An 18,625-nucleotide genomic window follows, 5' to 3' on the forward strand; every position below is an offset into this window, starting at 1 on the left:
ATATGTCTTGTCTGACTTACTACTAGTCATTATCTTTACTGAATGTCATTATCTTTATCACACTCAGAATAACAACCCCATCCACATCCTCTTCCAGACTTACCCAGGTCTGTGAGTGGGCACCTGCCCTTCCTGTAGTCCAGGGCAGGGAACAGTCTTGGTGCCATCCTTTCTAATGTACTCTATGTCCTTTCTCTGCATCAGAAGTTAACCACACAGGCTTTCTGTTTAAGATACACAATCTCTAGGGTGATGGTTTGGTGTTATGATGTAAAAATGAACTATATTCAACAGAAACTCATACTTAGAATTTTGAATTTGCCTTTTCTCCCTGAACTGGTGGCATACTGTCTCTGGATGTCAGACAGCAGCAGTAACCATAGCCCCAGTCAGCCCCACAATTGCAAGAGGACACCAACAATAGCTTGTAGTATGCTGTGCTGCTAAGGGAAAAAGCAGGTTAAGTGTATTCAACACATTCTCAGCATGATATTTTCAACTTAATGCGTTTATCTGAACATAACCTCGTTGTACAAAGCATCTATGTCCCAGATCACCCTGTCTTTGTCGCCTTAGCTGCATCACCCTCTGCCAAGCCAGTCACTTCTTCGTAGGCTACTCAAGTGAGTTGCCTGCTTTGATCCTTGTTTCCTCCCTCCCTAACCCCTCTCCCCTCCTCCACGTACACCCTCTTTTTTAACAGCCTTTCAACATTGAGGTCATGTCATTCCCTTGTTCACATCCTTCAAACACATCTCGTTCAGTAAAAAACCAGGTCCTTACTGAACCAACAAGTCCCTACATGTCTGGTATCGCTGTCTTACACTGCCATCTTCTGCAGCTCTCCTCTCCATCTGCTCTTCCCCAGCCACACCGTTCCTTGCTGTTTCTGAACCCTGCCAACCAAGCAGGGCTGACTTCAGGTTTTTGTGCTTGCTGTTTGTTCAATTTGTCTGCTCCCCACATTAAGGTTCTTGGCTTACTCTTATTTCCTTTGAATCTGGTAAATCTTATCTCCTTTGCCTCTTCTGCTTTTCTATACAGCACTTAGGCATCAGTAACAAGTATACCCATTGATTGTTTCCCCTGAGAAAAACTCCAAGAGAGCAGTCTTCATTTACCAAGAGACTCCCAGCAACCAGGTTAGGCCTAACTGTAGTCTCGTAAGTAGTGAGTGAGACAGTAGAGGAGGGAAAGAAGGAAGAGCCCAGGGACCTGACTTCTGAGGTGGCTTTCTAGGCCTCCCTGATTTCCTTCAGTTCAAGGTGCTCAGCATGCTAAAGTGCTAGACTTTGCAGAAACCTTTTATGGACTTGAGCACTGCTCTCAAATACATTGCCACAAAGTATAGTTTCAAGAGCAACACAAGGAGATTTAAAATGGTAGGGAAAGGATCAAAGCAAAATACATAGTCCTCAGGACCTGGAAGACAACTTAGTAAATCAAAAAAGTAGATCTCTAGAAATCTGGAGGGAACAAACAGGAAAATGAAAAACCATAGAGAAGCTGGAGAAGCAGAACACAATATGAAGAAGGGTGAAGTAGCCTGGAAGCGAGAAAAGCAATAGACCAGACCTACATTGCTAACCTCAGGAAGAGCCCATGGTTACTGTAAATCCCCAAAACTGATTTTACTAAAAACGGGATTCCTTCCATGTCGGCCAGCTAGAGTTGGAGAGGAAATTCTGCCCTGAGCCCACCATGTTTTGATTGTTTAATCAGAAGCCATTTTGGAAAGGGGTTGTTTAAGATGACTGAGCACCAGCACTTTGGGTTTCTGAGGTCACCCTACCACAGTGACCATGTAGGGAGATGACCATGAGAGACAGTTACAGAGAGACCATGGACAAGGGATAGAGAAGTCTTTGAGAAGTTTAAGCTCAGCCAGAGAACAACATGGGTTCCACTTCCGTGATGAGAAGTCAGACTAGATGTGTTTGTCTTTCCGTGGGGACGAGTTCAGAAAGTGCTGACAGTAAGCCCAGCAAATTACTTGACCTCCTACCCACTACCTACGTCCAACAGAGAGCTCAGAGGTTTTACTGCTTTTTCCATCTGCCATTATGACCTGAGATACTGTTTGGCTTGGGCAATTGCCACAGGCTCGGATGTGCGGACTGTGACCTCTGGAGCATAGGGAATACCTCACGAAGCCGTAGGCTTCATGGAGCACATAAAGGGACTCAGCAATGGAGTGGCTGGAATGAATACAGCCCTGGGGTAGACACCAGTAACCAAGCACACCAGCGGGAAAGGGGCAGGATTCAGCATTCACACACACAACCATGAGAATACAAAGAAAATAGGCCCTAGTAGTTACTCATTATCCCTCCACTAGTGGTGTCTGGTGAATTCCAGTATGGCAAACCCTGGAAACAAACCACTCATTCAGAAATTTTTTTTTTTTTTTACTCATCCTTTTATTCATTGTTAGAGGAGGTTGGGAGTACATTGTTTTCCTTTTTCTGCTTTAATTTCCTCTTCTTTTGTTCTTTTCCATTGTTTTGGTGTTTTGTTTTTGAGACAGGATCTCATTATGTAGTCCAGGCTATCCTCCAAATCACTATGTAACCCCAGCACAGGCCTCGAGCTTGCGGTGATCCTCCCAAGTGCCTGGATTACAGGTGTGCATCACTACACACAGCTCTTCTCTGTTACTTTTATCTAATCCCACTAATTTTCTTTTACTACTTAATTGGGCCCTTTATCTCACTTTTCTCACATTTATTGTGGCAGTAGATACTTACTCTGTCAGTATTTGAATTGTGTCTGTATTGTAATTACCGAATTAGGGCTAGCATATACTATTTTTTCTGGTATATCAATACCCAGTATGTTGTTGCCCTTTTCATTGATCTTGCCCAGATGGCATAGTTATTGGTGTTGTCTTTACTGTATATCAGTATCTGGTTTGTCCTTCTATCATCCACAGTACTGTGGTTCATTTCCGGAGATGGGGTGCTGGGCCAATTGCATTGCACCCTCTCCTACCCAAATTAAGGGAGGCAGCTGGTTCTTGGGACTCAGGTAAAAGCCTGTAGTTAATATGCCTGGAGCATGTTAATGGAGAGCAGACCCTAAAGTGATCTTCATGCTAGCAACAGTGTTTCCACTATAGCTGACCTGCAACCACTCAAGGTGCATGCACACAGAGAGACATACACACACAACCTACAAGACACACATATTGCAATAGAAATACGAGGAAATGAGGCAATAAAATACCTCCAGAAACACCCAAGTTCCCCAAAGCTGATCTGTCAGGCATCAATGGAGTGGAAATCAAAAGCCAGACAACTGAATTACACAAAATGATAAGAGAGTCTTTCCCCCTACAGAAAGCAGAGGGACTAACTACTCATAAAGTTTAAAGAAAATACAGTGAACCAAGTAATAGACTTAATAAAGTCAGTGAGTTTACAGGGGACATTAATAAAAAGCTAGCTGAACTAAACAAACGTTACAGAACCCGAGTGACCAGGTTACGAAAGAATTACACTCCATGAAAAGGTATCAAACAGAAATACAAATGATCAGAAGTCCTATTGAATGTATGGGCAGCAGAAGTGACCAGTGTGACAACAGAATTTCAGTACAAAAAAACACAGTTGATGCAGATGATTGTATCCTCAGAGATATCTTAAAGACAGAAAATTGAAAAGGAATCCAACAGCGGCTAGATAATGCAAAGGCTAAGCGTTAGAATTGGTAAACAATGAGAAGACAGCAGGAATGGCATAAAACCCTGTGTACAGAAATAATAGTAAATTTACCAACTATGGGGAAAGAATTCAACATAGAGGTAAATGAGGCATATAGAACCCTAAATACCCATAATCCAGAAAGAACTCTATAACATATCATAGTGAAAGTCCCAGAAGTCCAGCACAAGCACAGAATCTTCAAAGTTGTTAGAGAAAACAGTGAATCACTTACAAAGATAAACCCATTAGAATTACAGCAAACTCCTCAACACAAACCAGAAAGGCTATGAGGGCACAGGTAAAATGTTTCAAGGCCCCCTCCAAGAAAAAACTAAAAAACAAAAAAAAGTTCCAACCCAGACTAATCAATGCAAAATCATCTTCCAAAATCAACGGAGAAATAAGGTCCTTCTATGACAAAGCACTTCAAAAAAATTGATGACTACCAAACCAGCACTTTGGAAAATTTCCCCAGGATAACCTACAAAAGATAATGAAGCCACCAATGCCCAAAAATCTAATGGATTGATTACACCATGAAGGGTGGATGTTTAAAGCAGAAGGGAGGCAAAAAGAAATCAGCAACAGGAAAGTAAGGCAATTACAGGAATAAGTCTGTGACTTTCAGTAATAACTCAGTGTAAATGGTTTCAACTCCCCAAGAGGAAGGTTGGATGAAAAAACCCCTTTATGCTGTATTGCAAGAAACACATTTAATTCAACAAGAAATTCATAGACTAAAAATCAAAGGATTGAAAACAATCTTAGATGCAGCAGGATCCCCAAAACGAGGAGTGCTGTCCTATTTTTAAACAAATCAGACTTCAGGTCAAAACTGATCAGAAGCAGCAAAGAACTACATATTGTTAAGGAAAGAGTTCAACAAGAAGAGAGAACTACAGACATACCTATACTGAACATCAGTGTACCCAACTTCATACAGCAAACACTACAGTACATAAAAGGTAAATGTCAACACAATTATAGTGGTGAACTTCAGTATCCGACTATTACAAATCAAGTAGACATATCAACACAAATATTAGAATTGAAACATACTTTCAAACAAATAGACTTAATAGATATCTAGTGGGCCAGGGATATAGCTCAGCAGCGTAAGTGCATGCCTGGCAAGTGCAAGGTCCTGAGTTCGATTCCTGACTTCCCAAAATTGATATCTACAGAATGTTCCACTCAACAGAATTCACATTCTTTACAGCAACATATAGAACTTTGTCCAAAACACCATGTACTATCCATAATGCATGCTTAAATAACAAATTCCAGAGAATTTCTGACTAGAGAAGTTATGTCAGAGGTATTCATGTGAGATCAACTAAAAACCCAGGAAATTGGAAGTAGAAGGATTTACATCCTGCTGCAGAAAATCGATTTGAAAGAAAAAAAATGTACATCAAATGAAACATCCAGATAGCAGTTAAAAAGAAGGAAAGTGATCTGGCCAGGGCTGGTACACGTGGCCCACATCCATCATCCATGCTCATCCCAAGAGCAGCCATCTTGAGAATTAGAGGAAACCAAGGAGTGGTTCAAGCATAGATTCAGGGTATTTGGGACTAATTACCTCTCCAAACACGGAGGAAATTGCACCCCTGCAATACACTTGTCAGTGCTCACCAAAGACAGGAAACTCCCCACCCACTCAACTGTGGGCAGTGAAAGAATAAACAAGCAAATAGTGCACCCGAATGCTTGTGTGTGCCTCTGTCACCATGTGGCACCCTCCACCAGTACTGGGCCTACCTGTCTTTCCATTCAGTGCCCTGGACCTGCCTGAACCACCACCTGCAGCTTCAAGTTGGTCCCATGCCTGTCAGGGTCTCTGGCACCTAGCACTTACACTGGACCTACTTGAGTCTGTGCCTGTAACCCTAGACTCACTTCATTCTCCACCCAGTGCCCCACACCTTTGTTGGGGCTTCATCTGATAGGCAGCATCAGTGCTGTGCAACCTGGATCTGCATGGGTCTCCACCAGGTGCTTCAGCTTGCCAGAGCCTCCACTCAGACCCTGCTGCCTGTGCCCTCCCTAGGTACACCACAATATCCATCTTGTACCCAACATCAGTCCTAGGTTCATCTAGATTTTTGCTGGGTGATTCAAACCCACCCATTATATTAGACTACTCCATGCCTGCAGGGGTTTCTCTGGCACTCAGCACTGGACCCAATCCCAGTCCCAACCTGAATTTCTGGCTGGTGTCCTGGGCCCACGCAAGTCTCCACTCAGTGCCCACCACCCTCCTTGGGCCTACTGGAGTTTCCCTATGTGATTTCCCATATTGACAAATTGATGGCTAACATCATACTAAATGGAGAGAAGCTGAAGACTTTCATTTAAAAATCAGGAGCAAGGCCAGGATGTCCACAATCATTACTCCTGCTCGATAGAGTTCTCAAAACATTAGCTGTGACAGACAAGAGAAAGAAAGAAAAGGTTATGGGTAGAAAAGGAAGAAGTCAAATGATCATGATTTGCAGATGACATGATCCTCTAAAGAAGACAACCAAAATTCTTCCAGTAGACTGCTAGAATTAATCAAATTCAGTAGCTTAGCAGAATAGAAAGTCAACATTCAAAACTCAATAGCATTCATTACATCAATAACTCACTGAGAAATTAGAGAAACAATACCTTTCACAATAGCATCAAGAAAAATGAAATACTTAAGAATTAACCTAGCCAAGGAAGTAAAAGATCCCTACAATTAAAACTATTGTACTCTGTAAAAGATCAAACAAGAGATCAGAAAATGGAAGGATAACCCTGTTCCTGGGTAGGCAGAACCAATATAGGCAAAATTATATTTCTAAAGCTGTTTTACAGATTTAATGCAATCTCAATCAAAATACCAATACCATTCCTTGTAGAACTAGAGAAAACTATCCCAAAATCACATGGAAGAGACATACAATAACAAAAGCAATTCTGGGGGGAAAATGCAAGGCAGGGAGCATGACAATTCAGGATCTCAAGTTATACTGCAAAACTACAGTGCTAACAGCATGGTACTGACAAAAAACCAAACAGACTTACAGATGAATGGACAGAATAGAGGATGCAGAAACAACTCCAGGCACACTCAACTATCTTACCTTTAATGAGTGTGGCAAATATTTTTGCTGGAGGAAAGCTGGCCTCCTTATTCAGTGGTGCTAGGAAAACTGGATACCCACATGCAGAAGATTGAGGTTAGACCCCGATATCTCACTAAATTAAAAATGGATCAAAGATTAAATATTAATCTTCTGAAAGGCAAAATAAGTAAAGACATAGGTGCAGGATAAGACTTTTTAAACAGAACCAGTTGCACAAGAAATAATACCAAGAACCAACAGATGGGACCATGTCAGACTGAAAAGCTGCACACCAAAGGAAACCACCAACAGAGTGAACTGTTAATCTACAGAATGGGAAAAAAATTGCCAGCTGCTCCTGAAAGGACTATCTAGAATAAATAAGGAACTCAAAAAAATTTAAAGATGCAATCCAAAAATAGGCATCTGATATGAATAGACTCTTACCAGATAAAGAAGTACAAATAGCTAATAAGTGCATGAAAATATTTTGAACATTGTTGGCCTTTCAAGAAGCTCAAATTAAAAGTACATTATGGTACCATATTATCAAAAAAAAAAAGAATGGCTATCAAAAAGAAGTCAACAAATATAAAATGCTAATGAGGTTGTGAGGGAAAAAGAACCGTTCACTATTGGTGGGAGTGTAAATTGAAACAGCCATTTTGGAAATCAGTATAGAGATTCCTCAAAAACCTTAAACTACAGTTGGCCATGTGGTGAATGCCTATAATCCCAGCACTTGGGAGACTGAGACAGGAGGATTAAGTTCGAGACCAGCCTGGGCTATAAAGTGAGCTCATGGCCACCCTGACCACTATCCGCACCCAGCTCTGTGCAAACCAATCAGTTCACTAGTTTAGTTGTCGTATTCTTAATCCACATGCACGTCCCCTTGTTCCATCCACCTCTGAAAAGCCCCACCTAGGACACCTGAGACTTTAATAAGGAACTCAAAAAAAATTTAAAGATGCAATCCAAAAATAGGCATCTGATATGAAAGGACTTTTATCAGATAAAGAAATACAAATAGCTGATAGGTACATGAAAATATTTTGAACATTGTTGGCCTTTCAAGAAGCTCAAATTAAAAGTACATTATGGTACCATCTTACCAAAAAAAAGAATGGCTATCAAAATGGGGACCATCTAGATACAAGCCATAATAGAAACTGTAAAGACCAGAGGAGAAATTAATAAAATTGAGACTTAAAAAATACAAAATGTACATGTACCATCTTCTCACAAAGAATGTAATCATTATGTACTACAAATATCTACTAATAAAAATTTTTTAAAAATAAACTCAGCCTGTCTTAACAAAGAATGGAAATATACAAACCAATGCAATTAAAATGAAAAACATGATACCACATTAGACTGTGCTCCAGTGGTAGAAGATTATCAGTAACTACTTTGACTACTTACACTTCAATAAATTGGAAAATCCAGAAGAAATGAGTAAATTTCTGGATACATGTGAATTATCAGACTAAACCAAGAAGATATAAAAATCTGAATAACCCATTAATAGGGACTTCAAGCAGAATATAAAACCCACCAGCTAATAAAAGTCCAGGACCCATGAATTCATCACTGAATTCTACAACTTCAGAGAAAATCTAATACCAATACTCCTTGAATCAAAACAGAAAGAGCATTGCCAGTCATTCTTGGAAGCTATCACTACCCTGATTTCAAAACTAGACAACTAAAAAAGAACAGTACAGGTCAATCTTTTTTTTTTTTTTTTTTTTTTGTCTTTTCATTTTTATCAGTACTGGGGATCGAACTCACAACCGCCTGCTTGCAAGGCAGGTACTTATGCCGCTGAGCTAAATCTCCAGCCCCCAGGTCAATCTTTTTAATGAACATAGATGCAAAAATCTCCAGCAAGATACTCGCAAACAGTGTAAAAAATCACCAACAAGATTATAGAACATTGCCACATAAGATTCACCCAAAAGATGCAAAAATAGTTCAACGCATGTAAATCAATAAACAATAATATAGTGAGCATTGTATAATATAATGAACCGAAGGACAAAAATCATATAGTTATCTCAATAGATGCAGAAAAGGCCTTTGACAAAACCCAACATTCATTCATGATTTAAAAAACAAAAAAGGATGTTATCTCAATCTGATACAAAAAAACCACTTATGGTTTATGACTGCCTACTGTCAATATCCTATTAAATGAGGAAAAGCTGAAAACTTTTTCACTAAAATCAGGAACAAGACAAACACGTCCACCATCACCAATCCTGTTCAGTATAGTACTCAAAACATTAACCAGAGCAATCAGGCAAAAAAATAAAAATGAAGTCAAATTATCATTATTTGCAGATGTCATAATCCTTTACATAGAAGACCCAAAAAATTCCATCAAAAGACTGCTACAATTAATAACCAAAATGTAGCAAGATACAAAAATCAGTAGTAAAAATTCTGTGTAACACTAATGAACTCACCAAGAAAGAAATTAGGAAAACAATACCGTGCACAATAGTATCAAGAAAATGTCAATAATAAGAAAATCTAGCCAAGGAAATGAAAGTCCTTTACAATGAGAACTACCATGCTTTGAAAAAAAGGAGATCAAAAAGGACATCAGAAAAAGAAAAGAATAAAGAAAATAGAAAGCTATCCCTGTTCCTGGACAGGCAGAATCTATTTGTCAAAATGGCCGTATTTCCAAAACTGATAAGCAGATTTAATATAATTCCAATCCAAATACCAACGCCATGCTTCATAGAACTAGAGAAAACTATCCTAAAATTCATATGGAACCAGAAGAGGCCCAGAATAGCAGAAGCAATCCTGGGCAACAGTAGCAAGTGGGAGGCATCATCATCCTGAATTCCAAGTTACATTACAAAGCTACTGATAAAAACCAGTAATACCATGCTGAAAAAAAAGGGGGGGGGGCTCAATGGAGCAGAATAAAGGATGCAGAAACACTCAAGCCATCTGATCTTTGACAAAAGGGGCAAAAACAACACTGGAGGGAAGATAGATTGTTTTTTAAGTGGTGGTAGGAAAACTGGCTATCCACATGCACAAGATTGAATCTAATCTTGTATCTCTCTCATAAACTAAAATAAAAATGGATCAAAGATCTAAATCTTACAGCTAACATTTAACCTGCTGGAAGATAAAACAGGTAAAACTGAATAGTAGGCATAGACAAGGACTTTCTGGCAGAACCCCAATTACACCAAAAGTAAAGAAGAATCAACAAATGCAGTTTAGTCCGTCTTCAATACAAAGAGGGTGACAGCATTAGGAAGGCATGCCATGGGTATCCGATTGATACCTAAGGGTCAAGCAAAGGGGACAGAGCGTTATATTTTTTGTAACATTATTGGAAGTTAGTTGAAATTTCAGAAAGCAAGCACCATCCATGATAAATGCAGTGTATTTTAGGAAAGTTCTCCAGTCTTTTTGCAAGAACTCAAGTTATTCATTTGTTCTTTCTTTTATTCCATTTGTTGCAGCTTATGGTGTGCATTGTACTGCCACAGAGGACAGTAAAAACTAGTTTCCTATAGATTGTGATAGGTGATAAACAGTTGTGCAACAGGCTAAAAATGACAATAATGTCCCACAATGATAAAATCTAGGAAAGAAATTAGGTGAAGGGAAGGAGACTGTCTTTGAGGGCTAGTTTTATTGGAGGATCATTAAAAGATACCAAGAAAGTGATATTTGAGACAGAAGTATGAACAGAATATGAACATTTGAAATAGATGAAATGTGGGCAGAAGAGCTTTGCATACAGGAGAAAAACAAGTGGAAAGATCCTGCTACAGAAATGTCCTTAGGTATTGCCAGATGCGAGTGGAAGTCATCATGGCAGAAGAGAATGGATCAAGATACACAGATGAATTAGAGAAGTAGTCACTACATTGTGGATAACTTCAGCACCTAGAGAAGCCACAGTTTACCATGTGTGTCAGCGAAGTGGCCACACTAACCACTGACACAGCCCAAGTAGAATGGCCTGGTGAGGATGAAATGGTTAAAGTCAAGCCTGCGCATGGTTATCATTCATGAAGCTACACGAGCTGCCCCAAATTCTGCCAAGCAAACAAATTTTTAATTCCTGCCCAACGACCTGTCATCTTTTTCAGTGTCATCTGGCTTCCTAATTCCTGGTCCCTACCTCCTGCTTTCACTATTCTAGTCTTTTCTATGCAGTAGCTACTGATTCTTTCAAGAATAAATGAAACACATTACTGGTACTCTTCATCCCTAAGTGGTTTTTCACGGCACTTAGAATACAGTTAGAATTTCTCAACACTGCCTAAAATAGCCTGGTTTATTAGCTTCCTTTTCATTCTCACTTCCTGACACTCACCTATTGATGACTGTTTCCAATTACCTTAGCTTGCTTGATTTTCTTTGAAAATGTCAAGCACATTCTGTATGGCCTTTTGGTTGTTGTGCATTCTGCTAAGAATTCCCTTACCCTAGATTTCCCCTGACTTGCAGTTCATTTAGGGCCGCACAAATGCCACCTCCACGAAGAGTACTTTCCTAGCCACCCTTCCTGTCTGTCACAATGTCTCTGCGTTTCTTACTTTATTTTTCTTCAGAGCATTTTTCTGTGTTTGTGTATTTTTTTATAACCATCTCCCCCATGAGTATATTCTTCCCATTCTTTCCTAACCACCTTAGCATAGTTTTGGCACATAATATGCATTCAGTAACTTTATATGTCTGAATTTAAAAAGAATTGAACTGAATTAATCTAGATCTGTATGTGCTAGTTGTGCTGTTATAGTAATTTCTGGAATCATTTTACCTACTCTTTTTAAGTTTTAATATTCTTAAGATACATTCCCATCAATCTGAACAAAATAAAAGTCAACCAAATAGGAAAGGAAGAGATAAAACTGTCTCTATTAACAGAGAGCATCATTGTGCATGTGGAAAATTTTAAACACATTACAAAAAAGTCATGAAAACCAGTAGTGAGTTTAGCAAGGTTGCAGAACACATGGATACATAAAATCCTAATTCTGTAGGTTAGCAATGAATAAATGAGTTGAAAATGTCTTGAGTACCATTTCAGTATACTCCAAACCATTGACTACTTAGAAACATATGCAAGATACTACATTTAGTGAAAACTACAAAATACTGGTCAAAGAAATCAAAGAGTATCCACAGAAATAGAGAATTACACTGATTTCATGAATTGGAACACTCAATATTGTTAAAATGTCAATTCCTCGCCAACTTTATTACAGATTCAACACAGTGGCACTCAAAATCTCAGGAGGCTATTTTCTGGCAATCAATAAACTTTTTCTAAAACTGATAGAGGAAACCAAGGGACCCAGAGTAAGAAGTAGAGGGCACATCACCTGATTTTGACTCATTACAAACCTATAATAATCCAGACAGTGTTGTGTTGCAGAACAAATAGATGCACAGATTAATGAAACAGAATCTAGAAAGACACCAATGCACTTGTGGCCTATTGATTTTTCATACAAAAATACAAAAGCATTTTAGCAGCAAATGATAGTCTCTTCAACAAATAGTATTGGAATATATTACTAAGCAATAAAATGAACGTTCAGTAGAATCTTGATGTATAGTGTCTACATGAGTGTATTCATTTTTCTAAATTCATAAAACTGCATAATTTAAACTGGTGATTTGGATTTAATGGAAACTATATCTCAAAGTTGTTTGTTTAAAATCTACTATACATAAAGTACTTAGCACAGACCTAGCATTAATTAAATATTAGCTATTGTTAAGCACTCTACATAAAGATTACTTTTTCTTAAGGATTATTATATGAATAAACTTGGTATTTTATGTGAGCATAAGTAGAATGCTAGAGATAAGGTAATTCCAAGACCAAAATATTTAAAAGTATTTCTGGACTCAGTATTCTTCATTTGACTTTCTTTTTAAATTCTATGAAGGCTTAGGGCTCCTGCTGTGTAAACATTTTACTGAATATTTAATTTCTGCACAATATTCATCCCACTAGGGGCAGCAATGAATTTTCTCATGACCTGAATGTTTTTTGAGGGAGCAATAGAATTGAACTCATTAGTTATTTTCTAACATTTGGTATTTTTTCATAGTCTTTTAGGACTTATGGTGAAACAGAATCATAATCCATCATATTTTCTGTCCTCAAACACTCAAGGGATTTAGTTTTTTGAGGGGTAGAATGTAAATGCAAGCTATATAAACATGGAAGCCATTACTGGAGCAAACACTGAAAAGAAGATTAAAAACCATACTTTCTCTTTTAAAAAATTCAGCATGTTGACAAAGTTTCTCAGAGGAGCTAGGGATTGGTATAGAGGATCAGAACAAATTATGGAATTTGGGGCCAACAGTCCTAAATGGGGTTTGAAGTCGGGTGGGCCTATGGCTGGGCCCTGCCAGTTACATAAGAATTGAGTTTTTCAGCTTTCCCTAGAGCCTGTAAATAATAAGAATTACAATGGCTGGTGGTTTCATTGAGTCACAGAAATGCTGAAGGTTCTATGTAGGGAAATTATAGATCACTAGAGTTTAAAAATTATTATCTTGGCAATATGCCTCACACTATGTTAAATATTTTTCACATAGGATAACTCAAAAACTTTTAAGTCAAGTATTATTTTGCTCCTTTTATAGATAAGGAAAATGATATTCAGAGAGGTATGCTCTGCTCAAATTCAATCAACCATGTGTTAACCCAGGCTTGAACTCAGATCTCAGCTTCCAGATCCACAGATGGTCATATTTGGAAAAGCGACCACTCTATCTGGAATACAAAATGTGTTCTGGGCAGCAATAGCCAGAAATGAAATTGGTAAACTTGGGAGCCAGCAGAGGTCTTCATAAATAATTTCTTAAGTGTGTTTACCATTTATATCACAAAGTGAAAACTAACTTATATTTTAGTAGTTACTAATACTCTTTTAAAAGCACATTCATCAGTTTTAATGGATTTTAAAAGTAATGCTACTCTAACAGGCCCTCAGATAACCTTGATTAATATACAGTGATTCTGCCAATCAGAAAATATGCTGAAATAGACCATCTGCATTTTTCTCTGATTTGTGTCAATTTTAAGTTTTCTTTATTTGTCTTAGTTTATCTTCTGTTGCTGTAACAGAATGTCTGAGACTGGGTAGTTTTATAAAAGAGGATTGTTCTGGCTCACAGTTCTGGGGCTTGGAAGTTAAAGATGGGGCAACTGTATCCACTCAGCTTTTGGTGAGGACCTAGTTCAGCTTCAACCCAGGGCAGAAAATAGGACAAGAGAGTGTATACAGGAGGAGAACTTGTGCAAGAAAGGGTGTCAGGCTGGCTTTGTAACAACCTGCTCTTGTGACTGGTGGCCCACTCATGGGAACTACAACCACCCCCGTGAGAGAGCAGCCTCTATGAGCTCATAATTACTTCTTAGTCTTCCCACCTCCTCTCACTACCGCGGTATATAGGGACCGGGTCCCTCACCACATTTTGAGGGAGAAAGCATATTCATGCAATGCACTACACTAAATTAATACTGGACTCCTCTTGCGTAGCCCTCCAAGTCCCCCTGGCCCTGTCTTCCCGCAGCCGTTTCTGTGACAGGCATTTCCATCTGGGCTTTGATCAGGCTCAAGCGGGTGTCTTGCCTTGGGCCCATGCCGAGTTTGTATTCCTTCCTGCTATAGAACTTCTCTGTTGTGTCAGCGTAGGAGTGCCTTTACGGTTCCACTCTGAATTCAGGAGTTCAAAATTAGGATATGATGAGGACATAAGGCCGTCAGGTTTCCAGTTTCCACCAGGAAACTAAAGAAGTCACTGGGTAGATGCTTCTTTGATTCCCAGAGTGGAATGGTCTTATTGTGTTTCACGGGGCTTTTCAGAAGGTCCTGATAGAAGCGATCGCCCACTGACCGTCCCACTAACCAGCCGAGTAATGCAGCATTCTATTGGTTTTCCTCCCCTCTGTCTTCTCTCCTTTATCTCACAGATAAAGAAGACTCTCCCTGAGGTCACTCAAGTAAATCACCTGTACATAATCCTTTGTCTCAGTTTCTGCTGTAGAGGAGAGGGAAATCCAAGCTCAACAAAGTTTATGTGCTTAAATGTACCTGGCAATAAAAAAAAAGAAAAACTCATTGAAGGTGGAAAATGAGGTCATGGTTACTAGGATTTTCCCTGTGTTCGTTTGGCATGAGACAGAGGGAAGGTAAATCATTACATTTATGCAGATTCTAGGGCACTTGAATGTAAACTGTAGGATTGAGTAGCATTTATTATTTGCTTTGGAAGATGTGAAAAAGTAGCATGATAAGTTATGATCAGCCTATCAACCCAGGCACAATGCAGAAGTGAGGGTCAAAGAGAATGGTGTGTTAATACAGACTTGATGTAAACTGAACTAGGCAGTAGCTCTAATTGCAGCTGCTTTGCCAGACATGCTGCTTTACTGAAACAAATCGACACAGCCTCTAGCACCTGTATGTGGCTTTTGATGTGGCAAACATTATTTTCAATCCTTATCACCCTATCAGTTATGAAGATCAAAAATATTTCATGTTTACAAAGGAAAAGTAACATCCTATCTCTTCCCCAAGGCTACATAAACTCTCCTATTCTGTTACAATCAAGTCTATGGGCAGTGATGCCAGGGAAGATGGCAGAATTGCAAGATACTGAGCACCAGTGTCTCCGCTTAGTCAATCATCATTGTGGCAGAAGCAGGCTGAAGTGATTATTTTGGAGTTCTTGAGGTTTTGTTTGTTTTGGTTTTTAACACTTGCAACTTCCAGGAAAGAGCAACTTTCAGCTATAACGTGTGGTAGGACAGTGGGGAACAGAAACCAGTGTTTCTGGCACAGTTTACTGGAGCCATGTTAGTGATGACATTGTCTTTGTATTGAGGTTCTGTGATCTGACTGTGAGCTGTCACTTGGATCACTAAGTAGTAGGCAAGCAGTTTGGTGGAGCTGTGCCAGTGCCCACTAAAGGAAAGAGGAGATTTGAAAAAAATCATACTTGGGTTTTTTAAGACATTCATAAACATTCAAAAACATGTACCTGGCATGGTGACACGTGCTTGTAATTCCAGCACTTTGGTAGGCTAAGCCAGAAAGATTGCAAGTTTGTGCCTACCCTGGGGAGCTTAGTGACTTAGCAAGATCCTATCTCTCTCTCTTTTCTTAAACCCCACCTCAAAATAAACAAACAAAAAATAGAGATCTGGATATAGCTCAGTTACTAGTATTTCTGGGAAAAAAAAAGAAGCATATAAAGAATTTTAGAAAGGGAGCATGCATGCCAGGGGAAAAATATACACTCAGAAATGACCTGAAAGGACCATAGCTTTCACCTTGTGTTTGCTGACATGCAGCAAACTCTAATGAAGGGGGTAATATAATTTTGAGTTTCCCCTTTATAATTCTAGTGTCCAATTAAAATAACAAAAAACATAGAAAAACCAGGACTGTATGGCCCATTGAAAGGAACAAAATAAATTAACAAAATGTTCATGAAGCTCAGATATTGGACTCAATAGATATAGATACAAATATCAATAAAGATATAATGTACAGAAAGAAACCAAACCCAAATTCTGGAACTGAAAAGCACAACTGAGATAAAAATACACTAAAAGGGCTCAAAATTTTTTGAGTATGTAGAAGAAATAATTAGTGATCATACAGGACTGTTAAAATTTTCAAGGGGACAAAAAGAAATAAAAAGGAATGAAGAGGGATAGGCGGATCGTAAAGACCTGGGAGACACAGATGAGAAGGAACGTAGGCATTTTCTAACTTCCAGAAGAAGAAGGAAAGAAGCGTAGCAATTATTTGAAGAAATAATGGCTCAAAACTTACTAAATGTGATAAAGCATGTGAATATAAACATTCATAAAGTTCAAATAATTCCAAATGGAATGAACTTAAAGAGATCCACACAAAGACACACATCATAATCAAACTGTCAAAATGCAACAGCAAGAGAGAAATGACTTATCACGTATAAAGGATCCTTAATAAGATTATTGGCAGATTTGTCATGAAAACCTTTGGAGGCCAAAAGGCAATAAATTAAAATATTTGAAGTGTTGAAAGAAAAAAAATCTTATGAGAATTCTATATCTGAAAGAACCATCTTTCAAAAATAAAGAGAGCAATTAAGGACTCCTCACATAAGCAAGTGCTGACGGTGTGTGTTACTGCTAGACCTGCTCTCTTGGAAATACAGTACTAAAAGGAGCCTTCTGGATAGAAATTCAAAAATACTAGACAGTGACTCAGTCATAGAAATACATAAAAGAACTCTAATAGGTAAATATACAGGCATACATAGAAACCAATGTTGTGATTTTAAATTATAACTTTTTTATTTTCTATAGGATTTAAAATACAGATGTATAAAAATGATTTCTGTTACTGGGTATGCAGTATATAAGGATGTAATCTGTAGTCCTGAATTGTCCAGGATAAAAAGTCTACAGTCTGAAAAGCAACACCTTGAAGAGGAATTGAAGGGAGTGGAGGTTACCTGGGAACCGTGAGGGAAGTGATAGAGGAGAAGCAATCAGCATGAGGTGGCAAGAAATACATCACACCACAGAAGAGAAACTGCAGGGCTGCTGACCGAGGCTGGCCGGCCACCCGCTGGGGGGCAACGTGAAATTAAACTCTTCTGCTCATGAAGAGCTAGAGCACTGCATCAGGACCAAAAGAATTATCGGCAGTGGGAACCAGCAAGGAAAGCACAGGCCACTGAGTTAGCAGTGTTCCGCAGGCAGCGGTGGTGCATGAGCTCAGTATGAGTACCCGAAGCCACAACCCTGGAGCAAGAGCTGTGGGGATGCCCCCGGAGGGAAGGGCTAAGTGTCTGGGTTTGGGTCCAGTGACAGCCTCTTGGCTACTTCACACTGCCACGTTCCAGAGTGAATGAGGGAAAGACAGGCCAGGTCCAGCTTGAGTTACCCAGGACTGGAAGTTCACTCTGGCACCGTGTTCTCACTGAAAGCCGATCCCTCGGCCCAGCACCGTTCTGGGCACGACCGGACTGCCATCTCAGAGACCTGAGCTCTGCTCCCTAACCACAGGCGGAGGGAAGAGCCACGTGTCCAAAACAGCAGAAAACTTTCTTCTGTTTGTTATTCTTTATTTGATTGTATTGTTTTGGGGATTTTTTTTTCTTTGGCTGTTTTCTTCCTTCTGTATATTTTCCCAGTTTTACTTCACTATTTTACTCTTTTTTCTTTTATGGGTGTTTCTGTGTATGTGTGCTTCTCTTTTTCTTTTTTTCTCCAAATATAGTTTATAGTAAGGCAATTCTTCTTGTCCTTTTTTTTTTTTTTTTTTTTTTTGGCACTGGGGATCGAACTCACAACCTCACAATTGCCAGGCAGGCGCTCATGCCGCTGAGCATAGGGTTAGGTTGGGGCCTTCTCCCTTGTCCTTTTATATTCCTCCTACTTTTATTTATATCTCATTAGCTGACTTTCTTCTGGGTCTTACTCTCAATGTTTCTTTTCTTTCCTCTTCCCCTTTTCACTTCTCTCCTGTTAGCTTTTTCTCTGATATTTATATCAATCATAGGCTCTTTTCCCATCCCCATTTCTTGCTGCCAATTTTGTACCCAGATTTCGCTGTCATCCCCTTCTAAATATGCAACATACTCTGACCATCATAAGGATCCATCGTCCACCTCCTACTTCCTCCTTCTCACGCCGAAGAGCAGAGGACTTATTTAAAAAAAAAAAAAAAAACCCAAGCTTTTTGTTTGTTTTCTTTTTTCTCTTTTCTTTGTCTCTCTGGCATTACCCATCCCTAATCCCCT

This window comes from Cavia porcellus, unplaced genomic scaffold, assembly GCF_034190915.1.
Source record: "Cavia porcellus strain 051 isolate PalLab524CR breed Dunkin Hartley unplaced genomic scaffold, mCavPor4.1 scaffold_21, whole genome shotgun sequence".
In the NCBI taxonomy this organism is placed as follows: domain Eukaryota; kingdom Metazoa; phylum Chordata; class Mammalia; order Rodentia; family Caviidae; genus Cavia; species Cavia porcellus.